Here is a 12,523-nt window from a genome sequence, read left to right as displayed (position 1 = left end):
TGTTGGAGCATTCACCACTTCTGGAGGCAAGGAGTTCCACTGGTTAATTGTTCTAACTGCCAGGAAGTTTCTCCTTAGTTCCAGGTTGCTTCTCTCCTTGATGAGTTTCCATCCGTTGCTTCTTGTCCTGCCTTCAGGCGCTTTGGAGAATAGCTTGACTCCCTCTTCTTTGGGGCAGCCCCTGAGATGCTGGAAGACTGCTATCGTGTCCCCCCTCGTCCTTCTCTTCATTAAACTAGACCAGGGGTAGGCAACCTTGGGTCTTTTATGACTCGTGGACTTTAACTCCCAGAATTCCTGAGCCAGCCATGCTGGCTCAGGAATTCTGGGAGTTGAAGTCCACGAGTCATAAAAGAGCCAAGGTTGCCTACCCCTGAACTAGACAGACCCAATTCCAGCAACTGTTCCTTATATGTTTTAGCCTCCAGTCCCCTGATCCTCTTTGTTGCTCTTCATTGCACTCTTTCTAGAGTCTCAGCATCTTTTTTACATCGTGGTGACCAAAACTGGATGCAGTATTCCAAGTGTGGCCTTACTAAGGCATTGTAAAGTTGGTATTAACACTTCACCTGACCTTGATTCTCTCCCTCTGTTAATGCAGCCTAGCACTGTGTTGGCTTTTTTGGCAGCTGCCCCATTTGTGACTGCAGATAGTCCTCGACTTGCAACAGATCTGTTTAGTAACCGTTAGGCAAGGAAAACCAAATGTACAGGTATAGTATAGGGGGTACCTTGCTCAATAGTAGTAACTGTGAGAGGGATCTCGGAGTCCTAGTGGACAATCCCTTAAATATGAGCCAGCCGTGTGCTGCAGTTGCCAAAAAGGCCAACACAATGCTGGGCTGCATTAACAGAGGGAGAGAATCAAGATCATGTGAAGTATTAATACCACTTTACAATGCCTTGGTAAGGCCACACTTGGAATACGGCATCCAGTTTTGGTCACCATGATGTGAAAAAGATGCTGAGACTGTAGAAAGAGTGCAGAGAAGAGCAACAAAGATGATTAGGGGACTGGAGGCTAAAACATGTGAGGAACGGTTGCTGGAATTGGGGATGTCTAGTTTAACGAAGAGAAGGACCAGGGGGGACAGGATACCAGCCTTCCAGTCTCTCAGGGGCTGCCCCAAAGAAGAGGGAGTCAAGCTATTCTCCAAAGTGCCTGAAGGCAGGACAAGGAGCAATGGGTGGAAACTAACCGAAGAGAGAAGCAATCTAGAACTAAGGAGACACTTCCTGACGGTTAGAACAATTAACCAGTGGAACAACCTGCCTCCAGAAGCGGTGAATGCTCCAACACTGGAGGTTTTTAAGAAGAGACTGGACAGCCATTTGTCCGAAATGGTATAGGGTTTCCTGCCTGAGCAGGGGGTTGGACTAGATGACCTCCAAGGTCCCTTCCAACTTTATCATTATTATTATTATTAAAGTTACAATTCACTGGAAAAAGAAGTGACTTAGGGATCAGCGGGAGACATATTTCCTGAAAAATCTGTTGCGGAAAGACCTAGAGGAAAAGTCTAACAAACATTCCCAAAGGAGAAATTCTTCCTCTTTTAACAATAGAGAAACCAACAAACACACTCCGCTCTTTTAAATAGGAAAGCCAACTTTCTAATCACAACCGTTCCTGCAAATGTTTTAAATGCTGACTTTTGGAGGAATCCTAGACCGAGGCTTCTCTTTTTTTTTCCCCCTTTCTTTTTTTAGTCCTTTTATTACGGACAAAGGAAGGGAAGATTTGCCAGGAAAAACGGAACGGGAGGAGGGAAGAACGGGAAGGAAAGGGAAGAGCAGGGCACCAAAAATAACTGGAAGGATGGGTGGAGAATGGAATGGGTTAGGGGGAAAAAACAGGCAAACAAAATCTTTTCAGTATACTGTTAAAAAAACAAAACCTCGGCCCATGAAATGAGAAATAAAAATAGAGAATCAGTCAGGTTTTTAAAAAAAGCAGCCAAAAAGGATTCTAATCACAGACAGGCAGCTATCTGAAGCAAGCATTTATAGTCAGTGCACAAATACACAATTCAGAAATTAAAGTGGCTTGCTTGGGTTGGCCTTCCAGGCGGTGCAAACCCAGTTAATTTATGGCTTAGTCAAGCCCTAGCTATTATGACTTATTTATGAGAAATTTTATCCGGCTTTTATTTCTCCATAAGTAACTCTGGGTCAGGGGTCTTCCAACGTGGTCCTTTTATGACTTGTGGACTTCAATTCCCAGAATTCCTCAGCCAGTGTGCCAAAGTCAACTAACCAGCTTTCATGAAAAAGCAAGACTAGAATTCACAGTCTCCTGGCGATTGGCCCAAAGTCACCCAGCCACTTTTGTGATTAAGGTAGGACTAGAACTCGCCGTCTCCTGGTGATTGTTCCAAAGTCACCCAGCCAGTTTTCATGCAAAGGGGGAAGTAGAACTCACAGTCTCCTGGTGATTGTCCCAAAGTCACCCAGTCAGCTTTTGCGACCAAGGCAGGACTAGAACTCCCAGTCTCCTGAAGATTGGCCCAAAGTCACCCAGCCACTTTTGTGATTAAGGTAGGACTAGAACTCACCGTCTCCTGGTGATTGGCCCAAAGTCACCCAGTCAGCTTTTGCGACTAAGGCAGGACTAGAACTCACAGTCTCCTGGTGATTGGCCCAAAGTCACCCAGTCAGCTTTTGCGACCAAGGCAGGACTAGAACTCACCGTCTCCTGGTGATTGTCCCAAGGTCACCCAGCCAGCTTTCATGCAAAGGCGGAACTAGAACTCACCGTCTCCTGGTGATTGTCCCAAGGTCACTCAGCCAGTTTTCATGCAAATGCGGAACTAGAACTCACAGTCTCCTGGTGATTGGCCCAAAGTCACCCAGTCAGCTTTTGCGACTAAGGCAGGACTAGAACTCCCCATCTCCTGGAGTTTGGCCCAAAATCACCCAACCAGCTTTCAAGCAAAGGCAGGACTAGAACTCACAGCCTCTTGATGATTGGCCCAAAGTCACCCAGCCAGCTTTCGTAGCTAAGGCAGGAGTAAAATTCAATGACTACTACTGAGTTTTGAGTTTGAGGTCTGTCTCAAAGTACAGCATTTGCAGAATGCTGTGTCAGTGCAAAGTCAATGAACTCAACCTCCCAGCACCCCACATTGTTTGTCAGATTGGCACAGGCTGCTGGGAGTTGTAGTGCAGGCACCAGAAAGCCATCACAGAATCACAGAATCGGAAGGGACCTTGGAGGTCTTCTAGTCCAACCCCCTGCTCAAGCAGGAGACCCCCCCCCCTATACCATTCCAGACAAACGGCGTCCAGTCTCTTCTTAAAAACCTCCAGCGATGGAGCACTCACAGCTTCTGGTGGCAAGTCGTCCCACTGGCTCATTTTTCTAAGGAAACTTGGCTGATTCAAGGACCTGGCCGTGATTTGACTTTTTTTGAAAAACAGTGATTTGAAGCTTTTTGGCTTTCATTCATGGTTAATGCCTACTGCCACGATGATGCACCCCTAACTAGCCTGGGCTAATTCACAGGTTGACCTCGACCTGGTTAGTACTTGATGGTTAGTACTTGGATGGCTAGACCAAGAAGTAAATTAAAAAAAAAAAACTGAAAAAAGTCATCAGCAATTTTTTTCCCATGCTATTGGCCAGGCAACAATACAGATAGTCCTTGACTTTGTTTAGTAATATTAATAATAATAATAATAAAAGTTGGAAGGGACCTTGGAGGTCATCTAGTCCAACCCCCTGCTCAGGCAGGAAAAACCCTATACCATTTCAGACAAATGGCTGTCCGGTCTCTTCTTAAAAACCTCCAGTGTTGGAGCAATCACAGCTTCTGGAGGTAGGTTGTTAATAATAATAATAAAGTTGGAAGGGACCTTGGAGGTCATCTAGTCCAACCCCCGGCTCAGGCAGGAAACCCTATACCATTCCAGACAAATGGCTGTCCAGTCTCTTCTTAAAAACCTCCAGTGTTGGAGCATTCACAACTTCTGGAGGCAAGGAGTTCCACTGGTTAATTGTTCTCACTGTCAGGAAGTTTCTCCTTAGTTTCTAGGTTGCTTCTCTCCTTGGTGAGTTTCCATCCATTGTTCGAAGTTACAACGGCACTGAAAAAAGTGAGTTATGACCGGTTTTGATACTTTCAACCATCACAGCATGGCAACTGACTCGTATTTATGAAGGTCGCAATGTCCTGGGGGACACGCGATCCCCTTTTGTGACCGTCTGACAAGCAAAGTCAACGGGGGAAGCCAAATTCCTTTAATGACCAAATGATTCACAACGGCAGGGGTATACTTCACAATTTTGGAAAGGAAAGTCGTAAAATGGGGGTAAAACTCTCCTAACCACTGTGTTGCTTGGCAACAGAATTGCCGGGCTCAATTGTCGTAAGTCGAGGACTTCCTGTATGTACCTGTCTGGGTGGACCAAAGGAATTAAACTCACTTTTTACAGAAGCGTTTTCCTTTAAGCTTTTGGAATCCGTTCAGTTTCAAACCAAGTTTTGCAGGCCTGAATTTCAAGTTCTTTTTTTTTTTTAAACCCACCAAATTTTAAGTTAAGATAATGAGCGCTGCTCAGGCTACTAAAAGAGTAATAAAGCTCTTGACATCGCTTGTCACTGAGTGGAATTTATTAAGCCACATAAAGGCGAATTTATATCCCTGAGTCAAGAGGTTTGTAATTTGTTTGGGGATCAACAATTAATCAGCCCCAGGAGAAGGTTGGGAAAAAAAGAAAAAGCAAAGAATGAAGGTTTTTTTACAGCTCTTAGCAGCCCCTTAGTGGCAGGGAAATCAGTCAAAACCCAGATTCTATGTCCACGATCAAAAGAGATCGAATAGAACAGAACAGAACAGAATAGAATAGAATTTGGAATAGAATAGAATAGAATAGAATAGAATAGAATAGAATAGAATAGAATAGAATAGAATAGAATAGAATATAGAAAATAGGGTAGAATAGAGTAGAGTAGAGTAGAATAGAATAGAATAGAATAGAATAGAATAGAATAGAATAGAATAGAATAGAATAGAATAGAATAAGAAATGGAATGGAATGGAATAGAGAAAGAATAGAATAGAATAGAATAGAATAGAATAAGAATAGAATAGAATAGAATAGGAATAGAATAGAATAAGAATAGAGTAGAGTAGAGTAGAGTAGAGTAGAGTAGAGTAGAGTAGAACTGAACAAAACAGAGTAGAGTAGAGTAGAGTAGAATAGAATAGAATAGAATAGAATAGAATAGAATAGAATAGAATAGAATAGAATAGAATAGAATAGAATATAGATAATAGAATGGAATGGAATGGAATGGAATGGAATAGAATAGAATAGAATAGAATAGAATAGGAATAGGAATAGGAATAGGAATAGGAATAGAATAGAATAGAATAGAATAGAATAGAATAGAATAGAATAGGAATGGAACGGAAAGGAACGGAAAGGAACAGATCGGAACAGAACAGAACAGAATAGCCACAGTTTTGACCCTGGGAGATGCAGCAATGGTCATGAGTCCGAGGACCAGCCATAAGTCCCATTTTCAGGGTTGTCGTAATGTCCAATGGTCACTAAGCAAATGGTTGGTGGGGACTATCTGCACCATTTGATGTCAGTTGTTTGAAGGCAATTGGAGGCTAAAACTTACAAGGAACGGTTGCTGGAATTGGGTATGTCTCGTTTAATGAAGAGAAGGACGAGGGGGGACATGATAGCAGTGCTCCAGTATCTCAGGGGCTGCCCCAAAGAAGAGGGAGTCAAGGTATTCTCCAAAGCGCCTGAAGGCAGGACAAGAAGCAACAGGTGGAAACTAACCAAGGAGAGAAGCAACCTAGAACTAAGGAGAAACTTCCTGACAGTGAGAACAATTAACCAGTGGAACAACCTGCCTCCAGAAGCTGTGAATGCTCCAACACTGGAAGGTTTTAAGGAGAGACTGGATAGTCATTTGTCCAAAATGGTGTAGGGTTTTGTGCCTGAGCAGGGGGTTAGACTAGATGACCTCCAAGATCCCTTCCAACTTTATTATTATTATTTAGGACCAAAATTCCAGGCTTAATTGTGGTTATAAATAGAGGATTAATTATATTACCGGTAACTCTATTATTATTAACATTATTATCATTACTATATTAATTATATTATAAATATGAACTTACTACCTATATTGATCAGTGGAACTACTTGCCTCCAGAAGTTGTGAACGCTCCAAATTTTTAAGAAGAGACTGGACAGCCATTTGTCTGAAATGGTATAGGGTTTCCTGCCTGAGCAGGGGGTTGGACTAGATGACCTCCAAGGTCCCTTTCAATTTTATTGTTATTGTTATTGTTATTATATTATTATTGTTATTGTTGTTATTAAACTACAAGCATATTACTTATATTAACCAGTGGAACAATCTGCCTCCAGAAGTTGTGAATGATCCAACACTGGAGATTTTTAAGAAGAGATTGGAGAGTCATTTGTCTGAAATAGTATAGGGTCTCCTGTTTGAGCAGGGGGGTGGACTGGAAGACCTCCAAGGTCCCTTCCAACTCTATTCTTATTGTTATTATTACTATTACCATTATTATTGTTATTTAAATACAAGCATACTACTTACTGTATATTAACCAATGGAACAACTTGCCTTCAGAAGATGTGGGTGCTCCAAAACTGGAAGAGATTGGACGTCATTTGTCCGAAATGGTATAGGGTTTCCTGCCTGAGCAGGGGGTCGGACTAGATGACCTCCAAGGTCCCTTCCGACTCTATTATTGTTGTTGTTGTTTTTATTATTATTATCATTATTATTATATTGGACAATTGTCCCAAATAAGTGCTGTTGCATGGAACTCTGCAAGGTTTTTTTGTCCCTAAATGCCCTTCCTCCTCGCCCTCCATAAAGTAACAGTCAAAACAATCAGTTGCCTCTTCTTTTAAGAATACAGGGAGTCCTCAACTTACGACCTCAGCTGATCCCAAAATATCTGTGGCCATGCGAGACATTTGTTAAGTGAATTTTACGATCTTTCTCGCCATGGTTCTTAAGGAAATCACTGCAGTTGTCAGGTTTGGTAATCCCCGGGACGCTGCGACCGTCATAAATACGAGTCAGTTGCCAAGCGTCTGAATTTTGATCACCTGACCATGGGGGGGGGAGGCTGCAACGGTCTTGGCGTGAAAAACGGTCCTAAGTCACGTTTTTCAGTACCGTCGTAACTGTGAACGGTCACTAAATGAATTGTCGTTAAGCTGAGCACTCCCTGCAGTTTCTTCTGCATACGGCCCTGCTTTGCCACTTGCAAAAATTCAGGCATTTCAGACAGGCATTCTACAAAATAATAAAAGAGTGAGGTCAAGCATTTTCACAGCCACCTCTCCTATTAAAAAAAAAAAAAATAGAATGAACAAAACAATTATCTGCAGAGGCCAGAAGTCAAGCCCGCCAATTAATCTGCTGAGATTGTTCCAAGGAAGCAGGAGGTGCTTTGCAAGCGAGTCGAGAAAGATGATCAATTTGTCCCCTCACCAACTACCAGCAGGAGCGTTTAGTTGATTGTTTATTGAATAAGCCACCATTGGCTGTCTTAGGATGCTTAGCCATAAACTCTGATTTACAGATCCCAGTGCTTGGCTGAGCTACGAGAGAATGGAATGGAATTGAATGGAATGGAATGGAACGGAAACAGGAGAGTAGAATAGAATAGAATAGAATAGAATAGAATGGAATGGAATGGAATGGAATGGAATGGAACGGAACGGAACGGAACAGGAACAGAACAGGAGAGTAGAATAGAATGGAATGGAATGGAATGGGAATGGAACGGAACGGAATGGAACGGAACGGAACAGAACAGAACAGGAGAGTAGAATAGAATAGAATAGAATAGAATAGAATAGAATAGAATAGAATAGAATGGAATGGAATGGAATGGAATGGAATGGGAATGGAACGGAACGGAATGGAACGGAACGGAACAGAACAGGAGAGTAGAATAGAATAGAATAGAATAGAATAGAATAGAATAGAATAGAATAGAATAGAATGGAATGGAATGGAATGGAATGGAACGGAATGGAACGGAATGGAACGGAATGGAACAGGAGAGTAGAATAGAATAGAATAGAATAGAATAGAATAGAATAGAATAGAATGGAATGGAATGGAATGGAATGGAATAGAACGGAACAGAACAGAACAGAACGGAACAGAACAGGAGAGCAGAATGGAATAGAATAGAATAGAATAGAATAGAATAGAATAGAATAGAATAGAATGGAATGGAATGGAATGGAATGGAACTGAACGGAACGAAACGGAACAGGTAAGTAGAATAGAATAGAATGGAATCGAATCGAATCAAATCAAATGGAATCGAACGGAACGGAACAGAACAGGAGAATAGAATAGAATAGAATAGAATAGAATAGAATAGAATAGAATAGAATAGAATATGGAATATGGAACGGAACGGAACAGAACAGAACAGAACAAACAGATCAGAATAGAATAGGAGAATATAGAAAAGAATAGAGAATAGAGAATAGAAAACCTTCAGTGATAAAGCACCCACAACTTCTAGTGGCAAGCTGTTCCAGTGGCTAATTGTCCTCACTGTCAGGAAGTTTCTCCTTAATTCCAGGTTGCTTCTCTCTTCGATCAGTTTCCAACCCTTGTTTCTTGTCCTGCCTTCAGGTGCCTTGGAAAATAAGTTGACCGCCCTCTTCTTTGTGGCGGCCCCTGAGATACTGGAATACTTATGTCACACTTAGCCACAAAAATATTGGGCTCCATTGCAGTCGTAAGTCGAGAACTACCTGAATAGTGTTGCACTTGACCCCACTGACTGGGGGATGTTGATGTGGGATGGTGACAGTTCTGGAAGGAACCAGACTGGGCGGATGTTGCTACAACCTATCAATCTGCTGCAGATGTTGGAAGACAAAGAGGAAGGAAAAAAACAGATTACGGATTCTGTTTTGTCTGTTACAACTTGTTATTCTCCCCCTTGCGCACAAAAGGAGGGACAGCTGAGAAACAGACAAAAGCAGCCACAGAATTAGCACATCAATGGGGTGACCCTTGGACCCCCATCAAGGCGAGCAAAAAAAGGGCTTAATGAAATGTTAATTAGGCAGCACCCTGAATGCCAACATTGGCTGACTGCCCAATCACATGCACACACACACACACACACACACAGGCATCACCCAGCCTGACTCTCCCCCCCCAAGTCGTTGCTTGTGCTCTAAAGGGGAGAGAGACCCGTCTCCTCTCTGAATGCCAAGTCTCTGGGTCCCCATTAAGGGCAACAGGCCTCTGGGCCTTGGTTTTGCCATCTGACAGGTCTCCACCAGGGATGTCAGCAGTCACATCAACAAAGAATGCGCTGGATTGACGCAACCAGCCATAGCCTCAGAGCGGTGGGCATGGACTCTTAAAACAGACCAGGAGGAGGAGGAGGAGGAGGAGGAGGAGGAGGAGGAGAAGGAGAAGGAGAAGGAGAAGGAGAAGGAGAAGGAGAAGGAGAAGGAGAAGGAGAAGGAGAAGGAGAAGGAGAAGGAGAAGGAGAAGGAGAAGGAGAAGGAGAAGAAGAAGAAGAAGAAGAAGAAGAAGAAGAAGAAGAAGAAGAAGAAGAAGAAGAAGAAGAAGAAGAAGAAGAAGAAGAAGAAGAAGAAGAAGAAGAAGAAGAAGAAGAAGAAGAAGAAGAAGAAGAAGAAGAAGAAGAAGAAGAAGAAGAAGAAGAAGAAAGAAGTTGGGAGGGACCTTAGAGGTTATCTAGTCCAACCCCTTGCTCAGGCAGGAAACCCTACATCACTTCAGACAAGTGGCTGTCCAGTCTCTTCTTAAAAACTTCCAGTGTTGGAGCATTCACAGCTTCTGGAGGCAAAGTCGTTCCACTGGTTAATTGTTCTCACTGTCAGGAAGTTTCTCCTTAGTTCTAGGTTGCTTCTCTCCTTGATTAGTTTCCATCCGTTGCTTCTTGTCCTTCAGGTACTTTGGAGAACAGCTTGACTCCCTCTTCTTTGTGGCAGCCCCTGAGATACTGGAACACTGCTATCATGACCCCCTCGTCCTTCTCTTCATTAAACTAGACATACCCAATTCCAATCAATCAATCAATCAGAATAGAGCTGGAAGGGACCTTGGAGGTCATCTAGTCCAGGGCTTTTCAACCTTTTCAACAAAGTATCGGCACTACATAATCGAAGCCAAAAACTGAATTCCCCTCCCCTGGATACAAAGTAACAAAGCACAATTCCCTCCTCCAATTAACAGTCATCAACCACATTCCCCAATTAGCTTGAAGCGCAGGCTTTCTCCCCAGCTCTCCAGACCGCCAAAACACTATCAGCTCTGGGCACAATAACCTTGATTCTCACGCTAGGTTTAGTGTTGTTATGTCTAGCTAAACTCTCATTCATATCCTTGGGTTCCCACGGCTGAGTTATTATTGTTATGACTAGCTGGACTCTCATCCACATTCCCCCTCCCAGCATCAACGAACTCTAAAAGCGATAGAGGAAAAGATGGCTACATTTCCATCGGTTGTCAAAGCAACAACGTCCGATGTTGGCAGCGTTGACACCTTGACTTTGCTTGTCAAAAGTTCGCAAGAGGGGATCACATGACCCGGGACACTGTTCATAAATGTGAACCCGTTGCCAAACATCTGAATTTCGTTCAGATGATCGTGAGGATGCTGGAAAGATCGTAACAATGAAAAACAGTCATCAGGTCCCAGAATTGCCAGCCAGCATGTTCTAAAAAGGCCTTTTCTGGCCAAACAGCTAAACTGCAATATAGATGCTCGCTGTCCATGGTTCTGAATGGACGACCCTGTTAAGTCGTAAGGAGCTATCCAAGTTCCTGAATGAATCAATCAGAATGGAGCTGGAAGGGTCTCGGAGGTCATCTAGTCCAACCCCCTGCTCAAGCAGGAAACCCTACACCAGTGGTTCTCTACCTTTTTAATGCCCCCCAACCGGTCATAAGTCGAGGACTAAACCGGTCGTAAGTCGAGGACTAAACCGGTCGTAAGTCGAGGACTAAACCGGTCGTAAGTCGAGGACTAAACCGGTCGTAAGTCGAGGACTACCCAACCGGTCGTAAGTCGAGGACTTTCCCTGCCCGGAAGCGTCGCGCATGCGTGTTTCCGCCCCCTGCGCCGGCCGAGGCGTAGCTGGCAAGCGGCAGAGACGGAGCAGGCCGACCACCAGCTGGCCCAGCTCAAGGGATGTAAGGCACCCGCCGGAAAAGGGGGGAAAAATGGCGGACAGCCTTGCTTGGCGACCCCCATGAAATGGTCGATCGACCCCAAATGGGGTCACAACCCATAGGTTGAGAACCGCTGCCCTACACCATTCCAGACAAATGACTGTCCAGTCTCTTCTTAAAAACTTCCAGTGTTGGAGCATTCACCGCTTCTGGAGGCAGGTTGTTCCACTGGTTAATTGTTCTCACTGTCAGGAAGTTTCTCCTTAGTTCCAGGTTGCCTCTCTCCTTGATTAGTTTCCATCCGTCGCTTCTTCTCCTGCCTTCAGGCACTTTGGAGAATAGCTTGACTCCCTCTTCTTTGGGGCAGCCCCTGAGATATTGGAACACTGCTATCACGTCCCCCCTTGTCCTTCTCTTCATTAAATTAGACAGACCCAATTCAGGCAACCGTTCCTTATGTGTTTTAGCCTCCAGTCCCCTGATCATCTTAGTCCAGTCTGACATCAATTAAACCCCATGTAAAACAAACAGGTAGTCCTCAAGTTACGGCTATTCATTTCCAGATAGTCCTTGACTTACAACAGTTTATTTAGTGATCGTTCAAAGTTGCAATGGCATTGATAAAAGTGACGTATGACCATTTTTCACACTTATGACCACTGCGGCATCCCCAGGGTCACGTGATCAAAATTCCGATGCTTGGCAACTGGTTCGTATTTATGACGGTTGCAGGGTCCCGGGGTCATGTGATCCCACTCTGTAACCTTCTGACAAGCAAAGTCAATGGGGGAAGCCAGATTCATTTAACAACCGTCCACTGCCAAGAATTCGATCCTGACCAGCCCAAGGTTGACTCAGCCTTCCGTCCTTCCGAGGTCGGTAAAATGAGGACTGAGATTGTTGGGGGAAAATATGCTGATTCTGTAAACCCGCATGGAGAGGGCTGTAAAGCACTGTGAAGCGGTATATAAGTGCTATTCCTTCGTTCCTTCCTTCCCTTCCTTCCTTCCTTTCCTTCCTTCCTTCCTTCCCTTCCTTCCTTCCTTCCTTCCCTTCCTTCCTTCCTTCCCTTCCTTCCTTCCTTCCTTCCTTCCTTTCCTTCCTTCCTTCCTATGATGCGCAGTGCTTAAAATGCAGTATTGCAGGCTGACTTTGCCCACTGCCAGGAGTTCGATCCTGACCATCCCAAGGTTGACTCAGCCTTCCATCCTTCCGAGGTCGGTAAAATGAGGACCCAGATTGTTGGGGGCAAATATGCTGACTCTGTAAACCCGCATAGAGAGGGCTGTAAAGCAGTGTGAAGCGGTATATAAATCTATAAGCGCTATGGCTAC

Source organism: Protobothrops mucrosquamatus, unplaced genomic scaffold, assembly GCF_001527695.2.
Source record: "Protobothrops mucrosquamatus isolate PMUCROS unplaced genomic scaffold, P.Mucros_1.0 scaffold4520, whole genome shotgun sequence".
NCBI lineage: Eukaryota > Metazoa > Chordata > Lepidosauria > Squamata > Viperidae > Protobothrops > Protobothrops mucrosquamatus.
This window is presented reverse-complemented; position numbering follows the sequence as displayed.